The 14,623-nt window shown below is 39.7% G+C and overlaps 1 protein-coding gene across 2 annotated transcripts in view; it reads left to right on the top strand.

Moving 5' to 3' along the window:
• The window catches only part of PODN (podocan), a 429,517-nt gene that overhangs the window by 15,541 nt on the left and 399,353 nt on the right, over positions 1-14,623 (top strand). Inside the window, exon 1 of one of the 2 annotated variants that reach the window (XM_086952454.1) lies at positions 2,887-2,943. The exons of the other annotated variant lie outside the window; for it this stretch is intronic. The gene's annotated coding sequence lies outside the window, so the exon portion shown is untranslated. Of the gene's footprint in view, positions 1-2,886; positions 2,944-14,623 lie in introns of those variants that run through there. 2 annotated transcript variants of the gene reach the window in all.

Genomic DNA, 14,623 nt, shown 5'->3' on the forward strand with positions numbered 1-14,623 from the left:
GATGGAAGGCAGGCTGCCTTATAGTCCAGGAGTTCTTTGATGTCCGGACCCTCAGAGGCAGGAGGCCGGAGGTCCGAGGGCCAGGCGCCTGATTGTCGGGCGGCTGGGTCTTTGATGCTTTTGGACCATGCGTCCAGGGAATCCCAGACGCTCATCAAGGCCTGGAGCCAACTCAGTAGGAAGCCAAAGGTGCGATCGAAACCAGCCCCCAGGGATGGTTCGGAGGTGTGAGGGCAACCAGTTCTTCTGGAGGGGGCCCGGAGGTGTGATGGGAGCCTTGGTTTTGGGTGCTTGGAGAGTCGTTCACCCCATGGGTGGGTTGGGGCGCGCCGGACGCGCACGCCCAGCTGCAGCCGGGAGCGGGTAGAGGCTTCCGAAAGGGAAGAAGGCGGCCGGCTGGCCGGGGTGGCAAAACATGGAGTCTGCTGGTCACGTGCATGGGTGCAGGCACGCGGTCTGGAGGTCGGTTCAGGTCCGACGTAGGAGTCTCGGGTATAGTTCTGGGTGGATGGAAATCAGTTCTGTCCGTCGTTCTGGGTCTATGGAGGTCAGCGAGGGGCACGCCACGAGGCCGGGTCCAACAATCGATTTCACTACAAACTCACAGCTCGAGCGGAGGAGGACTCCTGACACTCGACGTGGTATCACTACTGCTGCCGCCCAGCCACAATACCATAGGTGCGGAGGCGGCGGCGCCCGTACCCAAAACACCCCAGACCCAGCGAAACCGCAGCCTTTGAAGACACGACAAAAGACGACAGAAGCAAAGGTAAGAGAAACCGTCACAACATCAGACTCCGCTGTAAATTGTATATGCATAATGCTGTTTTTTTCTCTATCATATGGCTCTCCTACCCCTTAATGGTTTAGAATTGTATGCACATAGTATAACAGTTTCTATCTGCGTCACAAGGTCCTATACACCTCTAATTTTATAAATTATGCTTCCATACATTTCTGTGTCGTATTTCTGTACTACACCACGTGCATAGCTGCAAAATCAGCCCTGTAACAAAATTGGCCAAAAACTGGCCCCGCCAAAGAGCTCGGTCACACCCCCAACTCCCTTCCTCCCGGGGGGGGGGGGAAGGGGAGGGGGGGGAGGGCCGAACACTTTGCCAGGGCCGGTTTTGGTTACCAGTTTGGCCCTGGTCCCAGGCCTCTATTCTTATTGATTTTCCTTTGTTGATCCTAATATTTCCTTCTGTATTACGGAGCACTCCTACGCCTTTTTTTATAAATTGAGCTTCCATGGATTTCTGTATCCTATTTTTGAAGTGTGTCACTTGCTTTAAAATGTGTTCTTTTTATTTTATGTTCATGATGGTATTCTTTTCAGCATCACGTGCCCCTCCTACCCCTCAATGATTTTCTATGTACATAGTATAAGGGAGGACCCAGGGGGAGCCGTGCGTGAGCCGCTCTCTCCCCCGGGTTGGTTCGCGCAAGGGAACTGGCCAACGGTGCAAGGGGCGGTGATTAGCTAGTTAGAGCGGAAGGGAAAAGGGATAAATAGGGGTAGAAAGGGCGGGAAAAGGAACTGTGCCGGGGAGGCGGGTAGCAAAGGTTGTTTTTGCCCCATCCACCCTCTTGCTCTTTCAGGTCCTATTTGTTTGTTGTTTTATTGTGCTTTGGGTACTGCCAAAGCTGTTTATTCCTGGTTGCCACGCCAAGACAGGTCTAGGTGCAATTTTAGTTGGTAGGGGCTTTTTCTGGGGGGTGGGCAGCCTAGACCGGGTTGGTGCACCCTCAAAGGGCAGTTAAAGGAAAGGAGGGGGGTATCAACAAGAGTCAGATGATCCTGGGTTTGTTTGGGTTAACTTCGTGGGGGTTTCATCTTTTATAAGGATGCTAAGATAAGTTGAAGGAATTTTCGGTTTATTAAATAAGGAATTGCAAGATGTTTGATTAGAAGTTAATTTGCACCTGTCTTAATAAAGTGGCCTTTCTTGCTAACCAAGAAGTTGTGGACAGTGAGCTATTGCGCGAATGTTTCCTTCTATCCATCACGTGGCCCTCCCAGCTCTGCTTTGCTTTATTTTTCTGGAATATATGCTTTCTGGTTCATCATATTTGCTCCCTCCTAATTCTCCCATTAGTTTTAATATTTATTACTGCGTCATGTGACACTCCCAAGCCTGTATTCGTTTTTGAATACTTGTAAGTCTAAACAAATGTAATTGGCAGTCACGGCTCGTGCAGGACGTTGTGCCGGGCGGTGACGTCAGCAGCCATGGCTCGTGCAGGGCATTACGCCGGGCGATTGGCAGCCATGGCTCGTGCAGGACGTTACGCCGGGCGGTGATGTCAGCAGCCATGGCTCGTGCAGGACGTTACGCTGGGCGATGACGTCAGGCAGAGGAGGGGCAGGGTGGGGGGTTGTAAAATGCGGGATATGGACAATGTCAGGTAAGTACCGATAAGAATAAATAAAACTAATTTCTTTGCCCGCGCTGCATCACATTTGGCGATGCAGCGCGGGTAACGAAATTAAATTTTTTTTTTTTTCGGTACTTACCTTACATCGTCCATATCCCGCATTTTACAACCCCCACCCTGCCCCTCCTCTGCCTGATGTCACCGCACGGCGTAACGCCCTGCACGAGCCGTGGCTGCTTAAATGCAATCGCAATTCAAGGAATCTCAATTTAGAGATTCCTTAATTGCGATTTTTGCATTTGGGATGATGCATCCCAAATGTAAAATTAACGGTCACAAATGGATAGATTCTGAGAATCTGCCCGTTTGCCACCGTTTTTTTGCTTGATGCAACTTCTTTAAAATACTCGTAGGATAACATTTACTTTGCAAACTACCTTTTCAATGGTTAGCATTGCTATTATGATTCCTTAATATACATCATTTCTACATTTACAGTCTATTGAAAAATATTGTGGTGTCTGCAACCAAAAAGCTTCAGCAACTTATACAGAAAACTTTATGGTAAGAATCTTTTCTGACTTGCGTGCACTATATTTGAAAGCTGACTATGCACCGTCAAGGATGTGTAATTCCTATAGCCCAATGCACAGCACATATTGTTTGAGGTCAAGGGCAACAAGTTTTCATGTATATTGTGTCCTTGACACAAGTAGGCCCAACTCTCACCAGCACAAACCCTATGGCTGACAGTTAGCAGTACCACATAATGGGTTAGAGAAGGGCACTTTCTGTAGTTAACGTAATATGTTTGCCCATATGTTAATACTGTTCAAACCTGTATTTATGGTTCATTAATTGAATGCATTTATTACTCGGGCGTTGTTGTAACCACTGAGTGCACAACTGTCAGTGGCTCCAGTATACAAAAGCATACAGCTCTGAAACACGCCTGACCCACGTATATTTATCATAAATGTCTACTGCCGAGTTAATATTTCTGTCCATATGTTAAAGACCTTCAAACTTGTACAACATTGATGCAGTCATTAATAATCGTTAGAGTGACTCTTCCAAATAAATGTTGTAAACTCAGACTGCACTACTAACAATTTCTGTAGTAAAAAAAGTGTACACACACTTCCAAAGTTTAGCACTATGAGGCTATGTATACTGCTCCCAAAATACTCTGCGATTTGATGCAAATACCTGCAGAAGCTTAAAAGCAAGTGTGATAATTCTTTGCTTTCAAAATAAAATGTTCATAAAAAAGAGAAAGCAGGAAAAAAAACATTTTGCTAAACTACTATAACATTTCTGTTACCATTTTTTTGAAGCATCATTTAATAACGTGTTCATCCATGCTAGTATTTCCCAAAAATATTCATTATGGAAAATCTCTGTAACTACTTTCAATGAGATTATGGGAAACAAAATTCAACAACCATTGGCAAACCCATTAGGTCTGAAATTGATGGCCACCTTTTTACTTTTGTCATTGTGTGACTCGTTTTGGCATCGTGTTTGTAAAACGTAATTGCCATGTAATCTGCTGCCCTCTCACTATTATAACAAACTTTGGCAAAAGCAAAACATATTTTTGGTTTTAAAAAGCACAAACTTCCACAGTAGTTACTGGCACTGAACAAAACTACTTTGTGTGCTGATATACTCCTTGTGAAACAGCATAATGCTGTGACGCACAGTGAAGCCATCCAATACAAAGACAGAGAGAGAGTGAGAGATAGGAGAGAGAGCAGAGTGGATGAGAGTGGAGGGAACAGAGAGAGAGAAAGAGAGAGATCAATCAATCAATCAATCATTACATTTATAGAGCGCGCTACATACCCGTGAGGGTCTCAAGGCGCTAGGGGAGGGGAAGGGGGGGCGCTACTGGTCAAAGAGCCAGGTCTTGAGGAGTCTTCTGAAGGCCAGTAGGTCCTGAGTCTGTCGTAGGTTGGTAGATGTAATGAAAGCAAAAGGTCACTATTAATGCCAGATCAAATTAGGGACCCAATTATTCAAGAAAGGCTCAAAAGTGCACACATGGAATCTGTCCTAGCATTAAGTGCAGCTATCCAGCTTTTGTGAATTCCCAAAAATGTACACGAGTAGGACAAGAAATAGTACTCCTAGAAAATATTTGTGAACTACATTTTAGCATGAGTCAATTTGCATGTGTAGATTTGCTCATGAGAAAATCTGTATGTTTACAAATTCACTTTTCCTCCAACACCTTTTTTCCCAACTCAGAAAGAAGGTTGATGTCTGCCATTGTCGGGAAGAAATTTCCAGCATTCTTCACTATAACAAAAGATTAGAGAAGAGTTCTTAAAACGCATAAAACATGGAAGTTAGTGGGTTTTCACAGACTCAAAAGGCCATTCTGACCCTGGAACTATGTTTACCATGTAAATACATATAACGTTTTTATTTCAAAAAGCTATTCACCTTTAAACAATGCAATATTAATTACAACATACTTTTCACTTTCTTCTCAACAGGCCCAATGTTTAGAATGCAGCAGATGACCACCTTCAAATAACAAAATCAAATGTAAATCATACTTGTCTTTTTCTGTCTCTATATGTAAAAAATGAATTCTTTTGTTGAGTCTAAACACACCTTTTGGATTAGGACTATGGAATAGTGGTATAAAAATATAATTAATTCTATTGTCAGATATCTATCTGGGTGATAGTGGAATTACCACTACTTTTTAGACAACAATATTGTGTAGAGGAGCGGTGTTGCGTTTTCACCTTCAAAGAGGTAGATTTAAATTTATATTTCAACAGATAAACAAAAAAATTACTCCATTTCAAAAAGAAAATTAAGTAGGAATGTTAGACGAAGTCTGCTCCAACTCTAAACGCATTGTGGAAATCGTAACATGTGAAAAAAAGTATGTCTCAACATTACTTTTTAAGATAATTGGACACAAGACAAGACTGCAGGAGTGTCTAAATACTTATGCACTTTTTATGCTGGACAGTATTGCTTTTAAACACCCTTTCACTGCTTTCTTCCAAACCTTCAAAAAAGATTTAATGAATTTACATGCATAGTCTTTCAGGTCTGTGTATCTCTAATGTAAAACAATCATACTTTTTTTCTCTTTTGTAAGGTAAGCCTTTACAGTCCTGAATGCTGAGTGCTGAGTTTTGTGTGAGAGCATGCCCATACTCAACCAAGCTAACTTTTCTTTAGCTACATAGAAACATGTAGTGTAACCTGTCAAACACTTTGAAATACTACCTTCCCACTAGTCCTAGAGGTGGATGTAGAATTCAACCGTTCTTCTTAAAATAGAATTGGATGTCACTAAGTACAAAGTATTTCTCTATTATGGAATCCCTAATGCGTCCCTTAAACATTCAAGCAAAGTCCAAACACATACTAACTGAAACACACCAACCAATAGTAACCTTTAAAATTTGCCAAACAACTCTTTGAAGGTGTGATCAATCCAAAAAATACTCCTTTGGCACATCAAATATAGTGCAAAACACATAAACTACTTGCACCCCAAAAACTTTGCTTGAGCTGCAACACAGAGATTACAGGACAACCACTTGCTGCTACACCAAGCACATCAACAGCTGCAACACCATCTTTAGCAAACAGTCCATATTCGCATATTGATCTTGAGTTTTGTAAACTTAAATTTCTAAGCATTTATTGTGATGACCTTTTGTGTTATGCAAACACTATATCAACCTCATCAAAAACAAGAAACAGCAGCAGCGCTGTCCTCAACATTAGTTATTAGACATTTATCAAGATTTTTTGTACTAAAACGACCCCGTCCGAAGGCAGTTGAAAATGTGCATACTTGCTGCCTTTCTTGCCTGGGGTTATCAATTACTCTTGAATTTCATATTCTGATTCAAACTCGTGACCCTTTATCGAGCCTTTTTGTTCTACCTACTACCCCAGGCGAAAGCAGTGGGAAATTTGCACACTTGCTGCCTTTCTTAGCTGGGATTATCAATTATCCTTCTTGTGATACAAATTCAAAGACCAGGCCCTATATTGAGCCTTCTTGGTAACGATTACTCGTGAATGGCAGTGGGTAATTTGAGGACTTCCTCCCATTCATGTATAAACAAAAGATTAAAAGTCTAACAATATTAAAAAAGAGCCAGTATAGTCTATGGTTATCAAATCTTCTGTTTCTTATTGAAATTCAAAGTACAGGCCCTCTATTGAGCCTTCTTGCTAACTACTACCTGTGAATGGCAGCGGGTAATTTGGACACATTCAGCCTTTCATATTTGTTTACATTATTCATCTACCACTCAATAAACAAATCATCTACACGTACACACACCTACTTGCTGCCTTTCTTGGCTTTGGTTATCAACTATTCTTCTATTTCATATCTGTATTCAAAGTGCGGGCCCTTTATCGACCTTTTTTCATGTAGATACTGCACTGCCAGAAGGAAGTGGGAAATTTGCGCACTTACTGCATTTCTTCGCAGGGGCTATGAACTATTGTTCAATTTCATATTCCTATTCAAACTGCAGTCCCTTTATCAAGCCCTTTTTATTCTATCAACTACCCCGGCCGAAGGCAGTAGGAAATTTGAACTCTTGCTGCCTTTCTTGGCTGGGGTTATCACATATCCTTCCTGTAATACAAATTCAAAGTGCAGGCCCTTTGTTGAGCCTTCTTGGTAACTATTACTCGTGAATGGTAGTGGGTAATTTGCATACTTCCTGCCGTTCATGTATGAAAAAAAGCTTAACAAAAGTCTACCAATATTAAAAAAGAGCCAGTATAGTCTATGGTTATCAAATCTTCTCTTTGTTATTCTAGTTCAAAGTGCAGGCCCTTTACTGAGCCTTCTTGCCAACTACTACCCATGAATAGCAGTGGCTAATTTGCACACTTACAGACTTTCTTAGTTTTTACATATTCATGTTTCACTCAATCAGCACATTATCTACACATACACACACCTACTTGCTGCCTTCCTTGACTATGGTTATGAACTATTCTATTTCATATTCGTATTCAAAGTACAATCCTTTTATCAAGCCTTTTTGTTGTAACAAGTATCCTAGCCGAAGGCAGTAAAAAATTGCACACTTAGTGCCTTTCTTGGCTGGGGTTATCAATTGTTTGTAAATTTCATATTCTGGTACAAACTCACGGCCCTTTATTGAGGCTTTTTGTTGTACTTATGACTCTAGCCGAAGGGACTGAAAATTTACACACTAACGGCCTTTTTTGGCTAGGGGTTATCAATTGTTCGTGAATTTCATATTCTGAAACAAACTCGTGCCCTTTAACACTTTTTGTGTACCTACAACTCCGGCCGAAGGCAGTGAAAATTTGTACACTAACTGCCTTTCTTGGCTAGGGGTTATCATTTATTGTTCAATTTCATTTTCTGATTCAAAGTCAAAGACCTTTATCAAATCTTTTTATTGTAGCTAATACCCCCGCCAAACAAAGTACAATATTTTCACACTTGCTGCTTTTCTTCATTGGGGTTGTCAATTATTTTAAAAGTACCTACAAGCTTAGCAACAATTTTTTCTTTTGGAAACAAATTTCAAACTAATCGTCTCTGTAAAACTTCTTTGACATGTTCAGTCATTTCTCCAATTCTTATTTCTTGTAGAATATTTCCATATTCAGCATCATTTCCTTATTGCATATTTGTAATAACTTCCTTATATTAAAAATATAACTAAATGTTAACATTACCAATGCTACATTACATCATTTACTTATACTACCTATGGAGCATAACAGCAAATTACAATACCACAATATATCTGGAGACGCTTGTTGTGAAGACTCTTGAAGAAAATGAAACTTCTCATTATTGATGACATAAGCATGGTATCAAACTTAATGCTTGCCTTTGTGCATTTAAGAATGCTGCAAAGTCTTAAAACAGAGTATGACATATTAGTCTCAATTTATTTAACCCCTTCGAGGCTAATGACGAGCTGGGCTCGTCATGGCGCTTACCTGCCGTGCGCGGATGACAAGGCCAGCTCGTCATAAAACAATGAAGAATAATAAAACCCAGCGCAGGACGGGAAAACGCCTAGCAGCCATGGGGTTAAGGCACAGACAATTGTACTATGTCCTTAGATTCTGTTACCTGTACAAAATAACATTCATCAATGTTTGTGTCGAGTAGCACCTTCAATATACATTGCAGACACCAGGGTTCACAACTTCACTTCAGCTTTCCTTCTACATTGAAGACAGCATTGTATTCTTGCTTCCTTTCCTTAAGGCAGAGACAATTATACTGTAACCTGAGCTTCTATTATCTGTGATGAAATGGCATTCATCGACCTTTGTGTCAACAACTGCCTTCAATCTACACTGCGGACAGAAGGGTTCACAACTTCAACTCAGCTTTAGAACTAAAATTATTTTCAATATCTGTCCTTACAACAACCTTCAATATATTCTGCGGTCAGTAAAAATTAAAACTTCATACCTAGAGCTCCACTACTACAGAAAACGTTGAATTCAGCCTCGCTTTATTTAAGGTAAAGACTAATGGATTTTATGTCTTCTGATTTTGTAAAAGAATGTCACAAATAGTATTTATCTATAACTGCTCACAAGAGCTTTCAATCTACACCACGGACAGCTCAGTTCACAACTTCAATTCAGCTTTCCTTCTACATTAAAGACACCATTGTATTGAGCTTTACTTTCCTTAAAACAAGCACAATTATACTGCATACACAGATACTGTTAACTTTCATAACTTGCATTGACCGATCTTTCTGTCAACAACTACCTTCAATCTACACTGTGGACAGCTGGGTTCACAACTTCAATTCAGCTTTCCTTCTAGATTGAGAACAGCATTGCATTCTTGCTTGCTTTCCTTAAGGCAGAGACAATTATACTGTGTCCTTAGATTCTGTTATCTGTGACTAAATAGCATTCTTCTATCTTTGTCTCAAAAACTGCCTTCAATCTACACTGCGGACAGCCGGGTTCACAACTTCAATTCAGCTTTCCTTCTACATTAAAGATACCATTGTATTTTACTTTCCTTAAGGCAGACACAATTATACTGCATCCACAGATACTGTTAACTTTCAGAACTTGCCTTGACAGATCTTTCTGTCAACAACTACCTTCAATCTACACTGTGGACAAGTGGTTTCACAACTTAAATTCAGCTTTCCTTCTACATTAAGGACAGCATTGTATTCAGCGTTTCTTTCCTTAAGGCAGAGACAATTATACTGTGTCCTCAGGTTATGCAAACAGTGACAAAATAGCTTTCATCGACCTTTGTGTCAACAACTGCATTCAATCTACACTGCAGACAGCTAGGTTAATAACTTGAATTCAGCTTTCCTTCTACATTAAGGACACCATTGTATTGAGCTTTACTTTCCTTAAGACAGACACAATTATTCTGCGTCCACAGATACTGTTAACTTTCTGAACTTGCCTTGACAGATCTTTCTGTCAACGACTACCTTCAATCTACACTGAGGACAGCTGGTTTCACAACTTAAATTCAGCTTTCCTTCTACATTAAGGACAGCATTGTATTCAGCGTTTCTTTCCTTAAGGCAGAGACAATTATACTGTGTCCTCAGGTTATGCAAACAGTGACAAAATACCTTTCATCGATCTTTGTGTGAACAACTGCCTTTAATCTACACTGCAGACAGCTGGGTTCACAACTTGAATTCAGCTTTCCTTCTACATTAAGTACACCATTGTATTGAGCTTTACTTTCCTTAAGACAGACACAATTATACTGCGTCCACAGATACTGTAAACTTGTCCAACTTGCCTTGACAGATCTTTCTGTCAACAACTACCTTCAATCTACACTGCGGACAGCTGGGTTCACAACTTGAATTCAGCTTTCCTTCTACATTGAGGACAGCATTGTATTCTTCCTTGCTTTCCTTAAGGCAGAGACAATTATACTGTGTCCTTAGATTCTGTTATCTGTGACTAAATAGCATTCTTCGATCTTTGTCTCAACAACTGCCTTCAATCTACACTGCGGACAGCCGGGTTCACAACTTCAATTCAGCTCTCCTTCTACATTAAAGACACCATTGTATTGAGCTTTATTTTCCTTAAGACAGACACAATTATACTGCATTCACAGATACTCTTAACTTGTACAACTTGCATTTACAGATCTTTCTGTCAACAACTACCTTCAAACTACACTCCATACAGCTGGGTTCACAACTTCAAATATAAAGGACAACATTGCATTCGGCCTTCCTTTCCTTAAGGCATAGACAATTATACTGTGTCCTCACATTCTGTTAACTGTACAAAATAGCATTCATCGATCTTTGTGTCAACAACTGCCTTCAATCTACACTGCGGACAGCTGCATTCAGACCTTCCATGTAGCTTTCCTTCTACATTAAGAACAACATTACATTCAACATTGTTTTCCTTAACGCAGATATATTTCTACTCTGTCCTAGGATTCTGTTAACTGTACAAAATACCATTCATCAATGTTTCTATCGATTAGTACCTTCGATCTACATTACAGACAGCAGGGTTCACAACTTCAATTAACTTTTCCATGTACATTTCTCTTCACTATGTGTGCTGAGAACTGCCTTCAATCAATTCTGCGCTCAGTAGAGTTCACAACTAGATACCTAGAGCGCCAACACTACAGAAAACATTCAATACAATCTTGATTTACTTAAAGCACAGACCATTGCACAATATCCTCACATTTTCTTAAACTTTGAACACTAGGAAATTCAGCCTTCATTTAATGCAGACAAAATTCTACTATTTGTGTTTCACATTTTGTTTAAATAAGTGACAAAAAACATTCATCTATGTCTGTTAACAACTGCCTTCAATCCAGACTGCACAGGGAACATACAAGCTCACCACCAAAGATACTACTTACTCAGCGCACCACAAATAATCACAAACAAGAGTTAACACTTTTGTGTCACAGTGAGACACACTGTCCCTTTTAAATAGAATTGAATGAGATGACTTATTTAGAAAAAATACATCATACTTTTTGAAAATATACTTCAACTTACTTCTGTGAATGGACAACCAATATTTATTAGAAAACTGGATTTTAAAGATTTTCTTACCAATCCGTGCTGCTTGCACCACACATCATCACACACTCCACAGAACTTTGTTGCTTTAGATGCACACTTGCTTCCTTTCTTGGCTATGATTATCCATTATTTCTCAATTTCATATCCTGATTGAACGTCAAGGCCCTTTATCGAGCCTTTTTGTTGTACGTGCTACCCCAGCCGAAATCAGTGGGGAATTTGCCCACCTGCTGCCTTTCTTGGCTGGGGTTGTCAATTGTCCTTCTTATAAAACAAATTCAAAGTTCAGGACCTTTATTGAGCCTTATGGTAACTATTACTCATGAATGGCAGTGGGTAATTTGCGCACTTCCTGCCATTCATGTGTAAACAAAAGCTTAAAAGTCTAACGATATTAAAAAAGAGTCAGTATAGTCTATGGTTATTAAATTTCTGTTTCTTATTGAATTCCAAACTAAAGGCCCTTTATTGAGCCTCATACTCGGGAGATTTTGGATATTACTTTGAGTATAATTGAAGAACTAATCGTATCTGTCACAGGCAATGAGAGTAAAGAAGGAGAAATTAGTGCTGCAGACATGAATTGTGATTTTGAAGACGAAAGCTTTGATGGAGATTTTCTGAAAGTTTTTAAATTATGTTGATATTTTAGTACAAATTAAATCAGAAACTGGAGGAAATTGATCTGAATGACATATGTGATGAAGTTGCATTGAAATGTGTCTTAAAGTATGAGATATTAATAGAATACATTTATTATTGAAAAATAATAAAGCTTTGAGCACTATCTACTAATGCATTTATTGTACTAAAAGTGAACCCTTGCTGCCTGTCTTGACTGGGATTATCAATTATTATTCAATTTGATATTCTGATTCAAAGTCAAGGCCCTTTATTAAACATTTTTGTTGTAGAGGTTTTCACATTTGCAGCCTTTCTTCACTAGAGTTATCAATTATTATCAATTATTCTTCTTGAAATTGAAATTCAAACTACAGGTTCTTCATTGTAAATGTAAATGTAAATGTACATGTATTTATATAGCGCAAATCACCGACCCGGTATCTAAGCGCTTGCTTAGGGAACCCGTCCTGGTATTCCCCTGTGAGATAACCCCGGCAGGGTATCCACAAGGTGAAAGCCAGGCATCCCACCGCGAGGGGCCGTTGTGGAGATTAAGCAAGCTATTGCCCAGAGTCGCAGAGTGTGAAACCATGAATCGAGTAGGCACCGGAGCGAGAATTGTCGAGTCCGTGGAATTTTTGAGCCCAAGACCAGCCGAGGCGGGGAATTGAACCCTTGCCCCGGGCTGACCTCTGCTTCCAGGTCTGCGCCTCTAACCAGTGAGCCACACTTCTCCACTCCCTTTTTGTTAACTACTACCCATGAATAGCAGTGGGTAATTTGCACACTTGCGTCCTTTCTTGCGTCCTTTCTACCACACAGTGTGTGTATTTTCTGCACTAGCTTGCCTCCTTATATATGGTAACCATTTCTCAGGCTCCCACTGCAGAATCCAACACCCCGTCGGTGTAGTGGACTGGAAAACTAAAACACCCACTTCCCTACAGGGAAATGGGTAGCTTGCACATCTTCAGCAATTCTTATTTTTCACCTTATTCATCTTCCACTCAATCAAGATATCATCCATACATACACAAACCTACTTGATGTCTTTCTTCCCTGTGGTTATCAACTATTCTTCAATTTCATATTCTGATTCACATTCGAGGCCCTTTATCGAGCCTTTTTGATGTAGCTACTACCCCACCCAAACACAGTTAAACATTTGCACATTTGCTACCTTACTTGGATAAGGTTATCAATTATTCTTGAATTTCATTAACTTGATTTATATCAGTTATAGGTTTAGTACAATAAGAAAATTCGTCTTACAAGTCCAAAAGAACACTGAATGACAGTCTACACTACAAACAACACAGGTCACAATTTGAACTATTATGTCCCTGAAACAAACATATTTTGACAGTGCATTCCATATATTATCTATCTTTCATTTCAATCATGATTACAGATGATACAGTTCACCATTAAATGTACACTGCAGACAGCCGGATTTACAACTTCAATTCAGCTTTCCTTGTACATTAAGTACACCATTGCATCTTCCCTTGCTTTCTTAACGTAGAGACAATTGTACTCTGTCCTCAGATTCTGTTAACTGTACAAAATAGCATTCATTAATATTTGTATCAATTAGTACCTTCGATCTACATTACACACAGCGGAGTTCACAACTTTAATTCAGCTTTCAATGTAAATTTCTCTTCACTATGTGTGCTTAGAAGTGCCTTCAATCAATTCTCCGCTCAGTACAGTTCGCAACTAGACACCAAGAGCGCTAGCACTACAGAAAGCATTCAATATAATCTTGATTTACTTAAAACACCGACAATTGGTTTAGAAAATGTACAGTGTGAACATTTAGTTATTCTTGTCAATTGCATTCCTACTAAGAGTAAGAAAATATGGCAAAAAGTAGCAGATATTAGAAAAGTGAAAAAGGCAACGTTCTGTTCTATCTGCTATAAAAAAATATATTACAAAAATGTGTATGTGGGAAAACAATAAATAACTGTAGAAGATACTGACTTCCCATCTGGACAAATTGAAAAACTGGATGTTTCCATAACTGAAGAAACATACGAACATTACAGTATTCATCCACTTCATTCTAAAGAAGTGATGGGAATACTATAGAGTTATTCCAAATGAAAGAAGCAAAGGGAAGTCCCATTACTGTATGCAAAAAAAGCTTGGAAGATCGTTCATGCCCTCAGACCCTTCCCACACGAAAAAGAGGACGATATGATGGATGACCGACCTGTGCAGATTCCTGCATCAGAATACCAGACATCAATGTTATATGCAGAAAATCCAAGATGTCAACAATGTATTCCATATTTGTTCCATCTTTTGTTTGAGAGTGATTTGTCTGGACTTCCTATGCACAAAACAATGTATTGAAAACACGGCTACATCTGCAAAATGTTTCAGCAAACAAGTTTATGCATAAAGTACAGCAGAAAGATAATATTTTGGAATCTCACCTCATTAATCTCATGGCATGTCAGCGTTGTAGTAATGAGTACTGGTACCGTCGTCATGGATAACTAAAATATATGCTAAGTAACTTAGAAACT

The sequence above is a fragment of the Lissotriton vulgaris genome, chromosome 1_1 (genome assembly GCF_964263255.1).
Source record: "Lissotriton vulgaris chromosome 1_1, aLisVul1.2, whole genome shotgun sequence".
Classification (NCBI taxonomy): domain Eukaryota; kingdom Metazoa; phylum Chordata; class Amphibia; order Caudata; family Salamandridae; genus Lissotriton; species Lissotriton vulgaris.